We start from the raw sequence: 15,390 nt of genomic DNA, 5'->3' as shown, positions 1-15,390 counted from the left end.
ACACAAAAAGTGTTGGTTACTATAAAGGCCTAAAACAAATGACTAAACTGCCCTCAAAGATGGACACTGGCTGTGTAAGCTCCAGGTGGACAACATGCCTGACCTGAAACTCCACCCAGCTGAAATCATCATTCCAACCAGAGGGTCTCATTGGCAACAGTTAGATGCCTTAGGTTTGGAGCTGTCATTGTTCCAATGGGTGGTTCCATGAAGTAGCCGGCACCCCTGCATTCTCAGGTCTAAGCCTAGCACATCTAGTAGTAGTGTTAGCCTACCTTATATCCAGAATCATGTGAATGTCCTTTTGGAAACAGTAGGACAAGCAACTGAGTCATCTTTTGGGAGTGGTTTGGAAGACACCAAATTCCCTCTTCCAAAATTTCTGCCTTCCCATCAACCTGCCTTAACATTTTTCTATTAAAAATCTTTTTTTAATCAACATGTAATTGACATACAACATTGTATTAGTTTTAGTTGCATAACATAATGATTTGATATGTATATATATTGCAAAATAATTACAATAATGAATTTGGTTAACATCCTAGATCAGAAATATTTGCAGGCTAGGGAATTCCCTGGTTAAAATGCCCATTGCACTGGGTAATTAACACATTATCAGTAAGCAATTTGAGAACCTCTCAGAAAGGAAGCAGGCAAAGCTTTGAGCTGGGGTGGGGGTGGGACTAGGGGTGAGGGGTCAGGACACAAAGAAGAACAGCTCATGAAAGTGGAAGTAAAAAAAGATCTAATGCACAGATTTGCCAGAAGGAAAATTACTGCCCAGAACAAACAGATCCTCTCTTTGTTCAGCTCTTACAGGTAAAATACAATCCACTGTCCAAGAGTTTGGTGTTGAAGAAAATTTTTTATCTAAACTTCATGTGGGAATTTGAGTGAGTCCTTTAAGCTATTGCCTGCCTCAGTTTCTACACAATATCACACACTCTCTCCTTAATGACATTAACCGAGTTTGCCTTTAACTCTCCTCAACAAGGAAAGAGTACAGTTCTGTATTTTTCAGTCCTACTACTAAAACTGACCGTCATGGCTGGGAACTGTCTCATGGTTGTCAGAATCTGTGGGTACTTTTATTAGACAGTTTGGCTTTGTAAGGTTTGTTTTGTTTTGTTTGCTTGTTTTGCATTTTAAAGAGAACATGCTAGAACCTCTCCCTCCTTTGCTGGTTTCCAAGTAGACGGCACTCAGAAAGCAATCTTGCCTTGTTTTGACTAAGTGGCTAATTGCAAATTCTTTAATGTTTGTTTGATTACAGTGTCCTTGAGAAGTCTGACTCCTGCCCGCCCACCCCTGAGTGCTTACCTTCTGCAAACTGCTGGACAGCAGCCCTCAGGGTGGGGTACGGCTTCTATGCCTAGAAATTTGATCCCAGGAAGAGATAAAACACAAAGGAATGAAAGAGTGGGAAGAGAGAAGAGGGGAGGGGAGGGGAGGGGAGGGGAGGGGAAGGGAAGGGTCCTGTTCCCTTAACACAGGTCTCAAGTGCAACACAGTGTTTACCCTTATATAAGAAATATTGGAAATAAAAATAGTTCCTTCCACTATTTGAAATTTTAAATCCTCTTTGTTTCTTTTCATACAAACAGGGGTTGGTCAAAGTGTCCAAAGTGAGGAAATGCTGGGCCAGGCTTTTATCTTTGTGTCCTTGATATTTAGTAGTGTTTCACAAGCATGAGGCTTGAGGGAGGGAAGGATGGAAGGAGTAGGTAAGGCTTGGCATTTCTGTAGCTTCTGTGTTCTTGCAATAACTCCCTACTGCAAACTGTATATTTATATACATACATGCATATATTAGTAATATAGTATATATCTGTATAACTATAATATAGATTTTAAATACATTACTATTATCTACATATCACTACTATAAATAATAATAGTAATTGTATACTTGAGTCACTAGAGGGAAGCAGAGGAACGTGAGAAAAGCTGCCATTCCTGCCACAACCAGACAGGACTGTTTTCGAGAATGGGTACTTCATTGACCAAGCAAGATTAGAAATTTAAAAAAAAAACCAAAAAACAGATAATTCTGCCTTGCCTTTAATTCAAAATGCGTATCCTACCTTAATCAGTGCAAATTATGTATATTTTTGAATTACTAGGGCCCTGACTGGCGTGGCTCAGTGGGTTGGGCGTCCTCCCATAAACCAAAAGGTCACCAGTCAGATTCCCAATCAGGGCACATCCCTGGGTTGTGGTCAGGTCCCCGGTTGATGTTTCATTCATAAATGTTTCTCTCTCCCCCTTTTTCCCTCCTTTCCCCTCTCTCTAAAAAAAAAAAAAAAAAAAAGAATAAAATCTTTTTAAAAAAAGAAGTAACAGGGGGAAAGCTGCTTATCATAAAGCAATGCAGAATTATTGAGTCCAAGTCACACAGGGGCTGTCAGGACAGTTGGTGGGAGCTCCCAGCAAACAGTGTTGCTCAACAGGAAAACATGGAAGAATCAGAGCCTTGGGACCAGCACTCTCTAGCCTGCACCTTTGCCAAGTTATTTGTCCTGTCGGAACCTGTTTTTCATCTGTAAAACAGAGATAGTAATCATTTCTGCCTTTTTGAGTTGCTGTATAAACTGATAAGAAATTTTTTCATAAAACAGCAAAGAACAACATTGATATGAATCCAATTATTCCTTTAAACCATGTGTTCAAGTCAAGAGATTGTCTATTTAATCGTGCTCCAATGAGAGAGTCCACAGATCATAAGTTCTGCAAGGGAAGGAACTATGGCCGTTGCTCTTGGCATCTAACACAGTAAATAGTAGGAATTATTTTTTAAGTTTCTTAAATGAATGAGTAAAAACACTTAAATGTAGGAAACCCATATAATTTAACATGTAAAATAAGTCTTTTCTTTTTTTTCTGAAAGGGAATACTATTAGTAATTACTCCAGAAAATGGGTCTAAAGCAGTATTGTCCCAGGCCAACAAGACATGGGACACATGCTCACTTTACTTATGTAGCACTTATTATGGGATGGGCATTGCCCTGAACATATTATAGTATTAACTCATTTAGTCTTCATAACAATCCAGTTGAGGTTGGTACTGTTATTAACCATATTCAACAAATACTTATTGAGCACTACAAGTCCCAAGTCTTTTAGATTCTTAGGATAAAAATTTTTTTTTATATAGCCACAAATGTAAGATTTCTGTTCTTTAAAGGTGGGCAAAAAGAAAGACAAAGATACACAGTAAATACTAAAAAGAATTAATAAACAAATATTGAGTGGGAAATTGGACACAGAAATAACATGGAAGTTGCTCAGCATCTATAGCTGGTAGTAACAGAACTCCAATTCCGACTGAGGTGATCAGTCTCCAGTTCCAGCTTTTACCCAAGATGCCATCTTCCCTTTCAGTTCTGCTGTGCACCTAACCTTGATCCATATTCAAATTCATTTCTTCTGTAAATGACAGAAAGGTGCACACAAAATCTGGTAATCCTTCTGGTATCAACTCAGTATCCTCCATATGTGCCAGACATCTGCCATGACTGATGACTTCATTGGTTACAGCTGACTTCATTGTGGACTTTGGGCCCCTGGAATCGCTCGCCTTCCCAGCAGGAATGAAGGCTCAGGGTTCACAAGTTCAGGGAAATGGCCATAGAGGCCCACCAGACAGAAGTAAACAAATGACTCTGAGAGGAAGGGCCAGGTTTTCAGAAAATCTAAATGCTTGAACTAACACTGGCGCCTAAGCACATTCGAGCCATTGAAACCACATGATGTTGAACTTCCTCTGTACTCCCCCACCCCCACCTCCCCTCCCTGCTCTCTGTCTTCTTGCCCTTCCACATCTTGTGACTCTGGCTGAAAGCCAGAGTGGTTATTCAACCTGTCTCAAGACACCCAGGGCCAAAAAAGAAAGAAAGGGCAAAGGCAGGCTCCAGGGCAAAGCTGACTGCCAAAAGCAATGTCAATTGCCTGAGGCTGGGCAGTGAGCACAAAGGAATCTTTAAATGTGAAAGTCAGCCTGCAGAGAGACCCAGCATATTCTCACCCTTCTGAGTCTGTCCTTCCATGGTTAGATGTCAGAGCCACTAATCTTCACACCATCCAATAAGCAATCATGGTAAGTATTTTTTGATGGCCTACTATGAGCAAGGCACTGTGCTCACAATTATTTACCTGTGTGGACACTATAGCTTTCACACAGATCTCTTTCTCTTGGCCTCCTTTTCAGATCTATAAACTGAAGGAGTTTAAGATGGCAATCTCCAAAAGTCAGCAGTCAAATTCTGACTGGTTCCCTACCACACTATGAGTATTCTGAATGCAGAGACTGTGCCCGCTTTTCTCTCCCTCCCAGGCTTCCAGCACAGGCCATGACACGTAGGTGATGCTAAGTAAATGTTGAACAAATGAAACTTTTGAAATGGAGCTCTTCAAAAAGAGCTCCACAACCAGTCAAAGGCTGACTCTGTGTCCATTAAAAATGAGAAAACATGTTATGTGATTTTATTGTTGGACAGTTGGGCATGTAAAAGCTTTGACCTCCATAAAAGAACATCAACTGATTTCTGCAAACCTTTCAAAATCTAAGTGTCTACAAATACACAAACTGTATGACAAACAACCCTTTATTTAAAAATAACATTACTACAAAAGTACAATAATCAAATAGTGTAGTACTAGCATAAGGATAGACATATAATCAATAGAACAAAAAATTCTGAAATAAGCTTTTATACTAGTGGTCACTGATTTTCAACAAAGATGTCAAAGTAATTCAATGGAAAAAGAATAATCTTTTTAACAAATGCTATTAAAAAAAACTGGATATTCCACATGCAGAAGGAAGAATCTGGACCCCTACCTCACACCATATAAAAATATAACTCAAAATAGATCATAGATCTAAATGAAAGAAATAGCATTATAAAACTCAGAAAAAGTAATATGGGAGCAAATCTTCATGACCATGGGTTAGGCAATAATTTCTTAGGCATAACACCATGAACACAAGTGATAGAAGAAAAAAATGATAAATTGGACTTCATCAAAATTAATAATGTGCTTAAAACATCATCAAAGACAAACAACAGACTTGGAAAACATATTTGCAAACCATATGTCCAATAAGAGCTTAGTATCCAAAATGTATAAATAACTCTTACAATTCGACAAGAAAAAGACAAATAATCCAATTTTAAAATGGGCAAAGGATTTGAATACACAATTCTCTAAAGAATATACATAAATACTTAAGTATATGAAAAAACATTCAATCATTAGGTAAATGGAAATAAAACCACAGTGAGATGCCACTTCACACTCACTGGTATGGTTGAAATTATGAACAATAACAAGCGTTGCCAAGGATGTGGAGAAATTAGAACCACCATACATTGCTGATAAGAATTTAAGATAGTGCAACAACTTTGGAAAACATTTTGGCAGTTAAATGTTAAACATATAATTACCATGAGTATCTCTCATAGGTATCTACCTAAGAGAAATAAAAATATATGCCCATGCAAAGATTTGCACAAAAAGCTTTATTGCAACACTATTTATAATAGCCAAAAGCTGTAAATAATCCAAATGTTCATCAACTGATGAATGTATATGCAAGTGTGGTATGTCCATACAATGGAATACTTACTACTCCGCAATAAAAAAGGAAAGAAGTGCTGAAATATGCTACAATGTGGAAGAAACTCAAAAATACTATGTTAAGTGGAAGAAGCCAGTCACAAAAGACCACTTATGATATGATTCCACTCTTATGAAATATCCAGCCTCAGCAAATTTGTAGAGACAGATAGATTAGTGGTTTCCTAGAGCTGTGATTTGGGGGATAGGGAGAGATCGTAGATGGACACAGAGAGTCCTTTGAGGGTGATAAAAATGCTCTAACGTCAGATTATGGGGGTAGTTGCACAACTCTAAATATATAAAGAACACTAAATTGTGTATCTTAAAAGGGTAAAAGTTGTTTGTTTGTTTGTTAGATTTTCTTTATTTATTTTTAGACAGTGGGGAAGGGACAGATAAAGAGATGGAAACATCAATGTGTGGTTGCCTCTTGTGTGCTCCCAACTGGGGACCTGACCTGCAACCCAGGCATGTGCCCTGACTGGGAATCGAATCGGCGACACTTTGGTTCACAGGCCAGTGCTCAATCCACTGAGCCTCACTAAAAGGGTAAATTTTGAGGTATGTGAATTATATAGCTCAATAAAGTTTCTTTATAAAATATCAATTATTGAGGAAAAACAGACTTGTTCTTAGCTAAAGTGTTACAGTAGTCCCTTTCTATATCGCAGATCACTTATCGCAGCCTCACTGTATTGTGGGATTTTTTTAAATATTATATTTAATTATTTATCGCGGATTTTTTGTTATATCGCAGGATTTTGCGGTACTGTATACGTATGTTGTTAAAGTTACGTAGGTTTAAGAGTGTAGAATAAATGTAACATTCCTACTTCGTGGGGGGGTCTAGAACGTAATACCTGTAATAATTCAGGGAATACTGTAAAGTGTAGCAAATGATAAGGGGAATTAATTTGGAGGCTGTGGTACTTAGAAGTGATTTCTAAAAAATGTATTACTCAAGTGTGATAATATTAGCATTCACATTCCCAGAGCAGAAATGATATCACCATCAATAACTATTTGATGTTAGGCAGTTTTAATATCTACTAATGTTTTTGTTTCTTGACCTGGAAGGTCTTACTACTTGTAGAGTCCATTAAGCTTGCATGTATCTTATTGATAAAGAAAACTAAGAAAACATAACAGTGGTTTATGCAGCTCTGTCATGACAGCTAAAAAAAAAAAAATAAGCGGCTAAGTTGGTTGAAGCTCGTCCTATACACCAATAGATTGCAGGTTCAGTTCCTGGTTGGGCCACATAGAGGAAGCAACTGATCAATGTTTCTCTCTCATATCAATGTTTTTCTTTCCTTCCTTCCTTACTACCTACCTTCTTTTCTCCCTCCCTCCCTTCCCTCCTTTCTCCCTCCCTTCCTTCCTTCCTTCTCTTTCCTTTCTTTTTCTTTCTTTCCCTTTCTTTCTTCCTTTCTTTTTCTTTTCCTTTCTTCCTTCCTTCTTTCCTTCCTTCCTTCCTTTCTCCCCCCCCTTCATTCTATCACTACCCTCTTCCTCTCTCTCAAATCAATAAATATATCATCAGATGAAGATTAAAAAAAAAACAAAGGAGCAGGGAGAGGAAAATGACAACTTCTATAAAATATACTCAGCATAGTGCAGACAGACAGGGTCTCAGTGATGTTGATAATAATGGCAGCAGCACTGTCCTGGCACATGGGAGAATTTCAGGAAATAGTCATGAAAAGAAGGAATGGAAGATCTATTTCTGGAGGAGAAAATTCTCAAGTATTTGGTCATTCTTATTCTAACATACTCATCATTTGTTTTTGAGAAAATAGATTATAAAATTGTCCATGTTCTTAGAAGTTACATGGATTTTTCAGTTGTGACTTCCTATTCTCTCAGTCATTGTTGAGCTAAATTCCTTTAATTCAACAGACGGACCTGTGTGTACCCCATTAGTGACAATTTGGTGCATATATTTACCAGTATCTGAGAAAGCAGGTTCCTCTGTCACATAACATGCCAGTCTCACACTGTGCTCATACACAGGAACAATAATAGAGCTGCTCACTGAGGTTGATATCCAGATTACTTGGTAAGTCTCTACTGCATTTTTAGATATTTGTGTTGATAATTCTTTCCCACTCTACTCCAGGAGATGTGGTAAATTACATAAATGAAGGCATCAAGCCATCAGTGGTATGTTGTTTGCCTTATGAATCAGCAAGTAGACTGTGGGAGACACAATACATCTTATCTGGAGACCAGGCCTCCCAACATAAACAATGAGGAAAACAGGGGAAAGGCTTAGAGCATGTCAAAGTCAAAGTCACTCAGGTCTGTGCTAAACTCCAACTACCCCCGAAGATAAGGATAGACTGAAAGTCACCTTCACAGATAAACTAATCAGACTTTACTCACACCATATTTTTAAAAAAAAACAACAAAAAAAAACACTCAAAATCAATCATAGACCCTAAATGAAAAAAAATAAAACTATAAAATTCAGGAAAAAAATATGGGAGCAAATATCCTACATAAATGGCAGGAGCAGCTTCCTTGTCACGTGTATTCAAATAAATCATTTCTCCTTGCATGTTAGTATCTGGGAAATACTAGAAGGGTGGATGAAAGGGATAAGTGGATCTATACATCTGCTGAGACCGCTCCCTACCTTTCTCTACTTGGCTCTCAGAACTCAGAATCAGGCCTGTACCCTCACACAGGAGATGGGTTGAATTTCCTGTGGGCTCCGCTCCAAGCCAAGAAGACAGGTGAGCAGGACAACCAACGGAATTCTCAAACTCAGCAACTGAGCCACAGTGCCCTTCTCTAAAGCCCAGTTAACACGATTCACCTCACGCACATCATCTCTATCAGCATTACAGCCTTCCACTCTAAAACATTAGGAAACAGTCATAGATTTCCAGACAACTGAAGAAAACCTCTAGTAAGAAAAATAGAAGCCAAATCAAAAAAATGGGAGAAGAGCAATAACAAAGCCTATAGATGAAGGTGGAAATAAACTTCCAAAAGAGAAGCTCTCACTCATAGCTTCAGAGAATTCAAACAAGAAACAAAAATATGTCCTACGTAAAAATAACACTCAAAGAAAAAGAAAAGAATTCTCAAAAATAGGATTGCAGAAATGAAAAACAACAGAAGAATCGGAACATAAAATTGGAAAAGTATCTTATAAAGTAAATAAAATAAAGAGATGGATAATAGGAAAAAAATTAGAGTATTGGTCCAGTGGGTCCAATACCTGAGAAACAGGACTAGAGGAAGCAACGAGAGAAAATAGAGGAGGGGCATTCATCAGTGAAGTAATTTCAGGGAATTATTCAACCCTCTCAGTTGATCCTTGACATGACCAAAGCCCTGGCCAGCTGCATTCAGGGCAACCTGTGAGGGACCCTGAGCCAAAGGTCTCAGCTAAGCCACAGCTGAACCTCAGCAACAGTGAGGCAAATGTTGGTTGTTTTAAGCTTCTGAGTTTGGGGGCAGTCCTTAGTTGTACAGCTATCGATAACTAACACAGTATACTACATGTCTCTGCATGTACACAGTCCAAGTAAATACTAAAAATTAATCTGACCAAAACCTGAGAGGACACAGAATGAGAAAGTTGTGGAAGCACAGTGCGAAGGTGGTGGGCACTAGATCTAAAACCTTAGCTTCCACAGAGGGAAGTCAAAATGGTGTTGAAGACTGAAAAAACAAAGAAGTAGAAATAAACAGGAAAAATGACTTCCTCTGTGAAGAAGATAAGGGTGGCATTGGGAAATACTTACTGTATTGACTAGCGATTCAACTCTATAAACTTCATGCATGTACATATAACCTGCATAAAAATTTAAGCTTAAAAAGATTTGCTCACAACACCATTCAAATGTGATCTTTTTGTAAACATCTAAATTCCTTCTTCTGTCTTTCATAGAAGTAGGAAGACTTAGAGAGTCTTCCTCTAATAAATTTTCCTTAATGTTATGTTTTGACCCTTGAGTCTTCATTCAAGATTTTTTAGTGTTTACTTCAAGCTTTTTCACTCTATATCAAAGCTTCTATTTCCCTAAATCCTTAATCCTTTCATCTGCCCCACCCCCACCCCCTTCTTTGGCTTTATGTATGTATGTTTGCACTCCACACTGGGCCCTTTCCACTTCTGCCTTCTTCCTAATGAAATCGGAAGTCCCACAGTTGAATTTATGGAGTCTCCACATCTAGCCAGTGCCGCCTATAGAAGGCTCTTAATACCTGTTATATATATGAATAAGCCCCAAAATTGAGCACACAATCCACCAAAAAGGCCTGGAAAGTTCAAGGAATTGCGAAGCTGAAAGAGAAGGGGTAAGAAAAGGTCCTTGACTAAGAAACCCACTTAAGCAGTTGTGAGTGACTCCAGTAATTGGGCTTAGTGGCAAGCCCCATGAGGCAGCACCAGTTTACAACAAGCTGATGGCCAAAAAGAGTAGAAAAGAAGTCAGTATTTCAGCCAAAGAGATGCCACATTCATCACAGGCCAGGCATCAGCTCTTCAGTGTCATGGAGAAAGAAGTACTCACCACTAAAGATGGAATCCACTACCCTGAAACAAACAAATAACAAACCAGGGCAGGGGAGGGAAGCCAGTGAGGTGGGGACAGGGCAGTTCTTGATTTTTGCTTAGGGTGGTACTGTTAACCAAAGGAAGCTGTCCAGCAAAGAAACTCTCCCCAGCAAGGCAAATTCCTGTTACTGTGGGCCCTTGGAATTGCCAGGAATTAGTGACTATCATCTTTATTAGTTATGAGATTCAGAGACTGAAGAGAACTATTTCATTTTAGAGAGCTGCCAAGGGACCTTAGAAATCACGTATCTACTCTAGAGCCTGTCAGATTATTTGATTGGTGTCTCCCTCTAAACCACCAGCTTCGGGGATACATAGATCTTGTCTAGTTTTCCTCCTCATTGATTCTCCAGAATCGCACACACTACCTGAAATGTTCTAGATGCCCTATAAATACTGGACAAATGAATGAAAGAATGAATGAGATCCCCAAGAGCTCCTGATGGTTAATTTTCTGTATTAACTTGCCTGGTCATGGGTGCCCAGGTTAAACATTATTTTGGGGTAGGTCTTTGACCGAGTTTCTGAACAGGATTAGCATTTGAATCAGTGAACTCAATAAAGTAAAAGACCCTCCCCAATGTGGGTGGGCCTCATCCAATCTGTTGACAGCCTGAATAGGGGAGGAAAGAGGAATTTACACCCTTTTTTCCTGCCTCATTGTTTGAGCTGGGACATCTCATCTCATCTCCTACCCTTGGACTGGGACTTATATCATCTGCTTCCCTGGTTGTCAGCTCTCCAGACTCTCACTGAATTACACACTGGCTTTCCTGGGTCTCCAGTTCACAGATAGGCAAATCTTGGGACATCTCAGCCTCCCTAATTGTGTAAGCCAATTCCCCACAGTAAATCAATATCCGTCTATCTATTTCTTTCTCCACCTCCCCGTGTGTGTGTGTGTGTGTGTGTGTGTGTGTGTGTGTGTGTGTGCGCGCGCGCATGCGCGCGCACGCGCACTTACTGGTCTGTTTCTCTGGAAAATCCAGAGAAATTACAAATACAAAACTAAACTGTGTTTGCTGATAGGAATCCTAGCTGGACATTTTGAGTTTTTTTGTTGTTGGGGGGGTTGTTTCTTTCTTTCTCTTTTTAATCTCAGTTAAGGATATGTTTATTAATTTTTTTTTTTTTTTTTTTTTTTTAGAGAGAGAGAGAGGGAGAGAGAGAGAAAAAAAAACAACATCGATGTGAGAGACTGAGATAGATCAGTTGCATCCCATATGTACCCCAAGTGGAGATCAAAACCACAACCCAGGTATATACTCTGACCAGGAATCAAACCTGCAACCTTTCAGTGTGTGGGTCAATGCTCCAACCAACTAAGCCATCCAGCCAGGGCTGGACCTCTGAGTTTTGGAGAAAATTGTCTTCTTAACAATGTTTGACAGGAATAGAGTAGCATTTCAGTTGTTTCCCTTGCTCAAGCACTCCACTGCTCCACCTCGATGGGGACAGTTGCTGTGGCCACCCCCAACGCTCAATTACCTCCAATAGAAGTCTCAATGTATCCTGGGCGGTGGCCTCCTCATGCCTCCAAGCCCATGGAAGGAATCTCTCCATTTGCCCTCTGTTGACCTAAACTGCACTTAATTGTTATGAAATCAATTGTTTGTCACCAGCTTGAAATGACCTTCCCAAAGAAAACTGATCCAATTCCTGTGATGCCAGACCCCAGAGAAAATTTTCAAGAGAGAAAAAAGTTGGCAAACAAATGGCTAGTCATGCTGTGAGATAGTCCAATAGGTTCACACTCAGGACACATTTGGGACTGGAGAGGAAGCAGATGTGTCCCCTCATTTCAATGTTTTGACATGACCCTGTGTGTCATCTAGGTAGGTGATAACCACACTCAGAGTGGCTACTCAACTAATTAATCTGGCTTTTACACAAATACAAGATTTTAATGCAACAATTCACTCTAACAGGAGGCTCTAAATAGAACAATAAACACAATTTGCTGAGCACATACTAAGCGCTAGGTACAGTGTATTTATCATATATGGGTTATCTCTAAATTTTACTGCAAGAAATGTGAAGAGGAGCAGTGTTTCTCACTCAAAAAATAAGCCTCTTTGGGATACTATTTTAAGCTTATTATTTTTAAGAAACAAAAGACTAAATGCCTAAAAGAAACTAGACAACCTGCTCCAGGAAGGAGCTATCATCATAGATAACTATAGTTTAATGTGAACTAAGTGTGATAGAGAGGAACCCAGCAAGACCTGTTTGATCAAAGTCCTGTGTCCTGTGGTTAAAGATGGCCCAGCAAACATCTGTTTACCAAACATTTGCTTTCCTCTCCCTGTGTGAATTGCCTTACTGCCCTGTGAGGTCCCAAACCACTTCCATCCCCTTCTCCTTAGCTCAAGATGGCATATAAGCCTCAACTGCGCAATCTGTCCTCAGGGCCATATTCTTATGGAACTCCTATATGTACATATGTAATTAAATTTGGATATTTTCTGTTAGTCTGTCTTTGTCATTTTAGTTCTTTGAGCAGCCAGAAGAACTAACTGGGGAAAGCAAAAATTTCCTCCTTCCTCACAAAGGTATCCCTCTCATATTATAAAGGATGAAACTGAGGGTCAGTGGAGTTGAGTATTTTACTCAAATCTCATTCACTTAATGTGGCAGAACTGAAATTCAAACCTGGGGGAAAGATGTGACATGCTAAAGACAGGTTACCTGAATTTAAATCCTGGATTGGCCAGATGCTGGTAATACGAATAAAGAAAGGCCCTCAACCTCCCCAACTCCTACCCTGAATGTGTAAAGAGGAGATAATAAAGATACCACTTCAGAGAGTTGTTCCTGGGATGAGGTGAGATAATACTTTCATAGTATTTCAAAAAATATCTCAGGTACAGGTGCTCGGAATTCAGAAACAGAGCAGGAGTCCGTTACTGGACTGTATCTCTGTTGCCCTTCTGAGGCACCTCACTACGTGGCAGTTCCCGAGACCTGCCCCAAGCACACTATTTATATCAACAACCTTAATAAGAAGATCCAGAAAGCTGAGCTGAAGAAGTCCCTTTATGCCATCTTCTCCCAGTTTGGCCAGATCCCGGATATCCTAGTGTCATGGAGCCTGAAGATGAGGGGCCAGGAATTTGTCATCTTGCAGTTCAGCAGCGCCACCAATAATGCCCTGCACTCCATGCAGGGTTTCCCCCTCTATGACAAGCCCATGTGCAGCCAGCACACCAAGACTGACTCGTGAAGGGCACCTTCGTGGAGCGGGATTATAAACATGAGAAGAGGAAGCGCAAGAGCCAGGAGACCCCAGCCACCAAAGGCTGTGCAGGGCGCGGCAGCAGCCCCTATAGTCCCGGGCATGCCTCTGATGACTCACGCACCACATGCCAGGCCATCCCCCCTACATGTCACCTCCTGGCAGTGTCCCACCTCCAGGCCTTACACCCAGCCAGATCCCACCGGGGCCATGCCCCCACAGCAGCTTATGCTAGGCCAGATGCCACCAGCTCAGCCTCTTTGAGAAAACCCACCAAATCACATCTTGTTCCTCACCAGTCTGCCAGAAGAGACCAATGAGCTTATGCTGTCCATGCTTTTCAACCAGTTCCCTGGCTTCAAGGAGGTCCAGCTGGTCACAGGGCGGCAGAACATCACCTTTGTGAAGTTTGACAATAAGGCAGGGGCCTCTAGTGATGCCCTACAAGGCTTCAAGTTTATTCAGAACAATGCCATGAAGATCTCTTTTGCCAGGAAGTAGCGTCTTTTCCCCTTGCCTGCTCCTACCCCCTGTTTTGGGGCCTCCCCTCTTCCCCTTGGCTCAGCCCCATGAAGGTAAGTCCCCTGAGGGGGCCTTCTTAGAGCCACATGTGTAAGTGAATGGTCACACAGCACTGTACCCAGAGTCTGTCCCCAGACATTGCACCTGGCGCCATTAGGTTGGAATTAAAGTGTTTTGTTGTTTTTAATGTTTGATTTTCTACCAAAGAAAAAAAAAAAAAACCTCAGGTACAAAGAAAATTCTCCATAAATATTAACTATCATTATTAAAACACAGTGCTGCCATTTTAACACACATATCACACACTCACACACACACACACACACACACACACACAATTAATACCATTCATAGCTTGTTCTCAAAATGTAGCAGCCAGGCCTTAACACAGGGCTGAGCTAATATGATCCTCATCCGTGACCAAGTCTAGCAGTTAAACAAATGAATGCTCTATACCTTAAAATAGCTGCACTAATAAGACTGTTACTCTTAGAAATATCACTAAATGTAACACAACCAACCATTTATTAGAGACACAAGCTTCTTTCACACATCTTCCTCAACTGTCTAGACTATGTTATGCGCCAATGTCTCCAGCCTCCGTAGCACATTTTAGTGCCCCTCAGCAGTACTCAAAACTTGTCTGATCATTTGCTCAGCATCTAGCTTTCTCTCCACACCAGCCAGTGTTCAATAAAAATATAATGCAAGCCACATATGCAACCTTAAATGTTCAAGTAGCTCAATTTTAAAAAGTAAAAAGAGAAAGTAATATTAATTTCAATAATACAGTCTATTTAACCCATTAGGTCAATATATTATTGGTCCAACATATAATCAATAAAATAATTATTAGTGAGATATTTTACCATTTTTATACTAAGTCTTTAAGATTAGTGTATATTTTATACTTTCAGTACATCTCAGTAGGGACTAACAACATATCAAGTGTTCAATAGTCAGAAGTGGCTAGTGACAACCAGAGCACATCTCTACAGGCCCACGAGGATAGGGATCTTGTCTGTCCTGTTCACTGTTGTAACCTCAGAGCCCAGCACAAGGTCATTATAAAACATAATATATGGAAGGAGTTCAGTAAGTATGTGTTGGATAATTGGATGAATGAATCATATGACTGGGATTCTAAATGCATAGTTCACATAAAATATAATCAAATTTGCATAGATCAGCAGTCTCATCATAATCTAGTAGGTGGCAATGCCATTCAGTTGTTACTATGCCCTTATGCTTCTAAACAGAAATGTCACAGGCTTCAGCAGACAGTAAACAATAAAAATGTTTACTGAAAACATGTTCTATAGTGACCTGGGGGCTCTTCACAACATATGTCGAATTTTCCCATGTTTGAAGGTTTGGGAGTGGAGTGGGTGGTACAGCATGAGAAAGTTGGAACCCTAACCCTGTCTCCCTCC

The 15,390-nt window shown here is 40.0% G+C and overlaps 1 pseudogene; it reads left to right on the top strand.

Annotated features, from left to right (window-relative positions):
• Nucleotides 1-12,572: 12,572 nt before the first annotated feature.
• Nucleotides 12,573-13,936, top strand: LOC150019534 (U1 small nuclear ribonucleoprotein A pseudogene; annotated as a pseudogene).
• The last annotated feature ends 1,454 nt before the right edge of the window (nt 13,937-15,390 follow it).

The sequence above is a fragment of the Furipterus horrens genome, unplaced genomic scaffold (genome assembly GCF_987537825.1).
Source record: "Furipterus horrens unplaced genomic scaffold, mFurHor1.1.pri manual_scaffold_2, whole genome shotgun sequence".
Classification (NCBI taxonomy): domain Eukaryota; kingdom Metazoa; phylum Chordata; class Mammalia; order Chiroptera; family Furipteridae; genus Furipterus; species Furipterus horrens.
The sequence above is the reverse complement of the archived record's forward strand: the minus strand, read 5'-3'. Positions and strand labels throughout refer to the sequence as shown.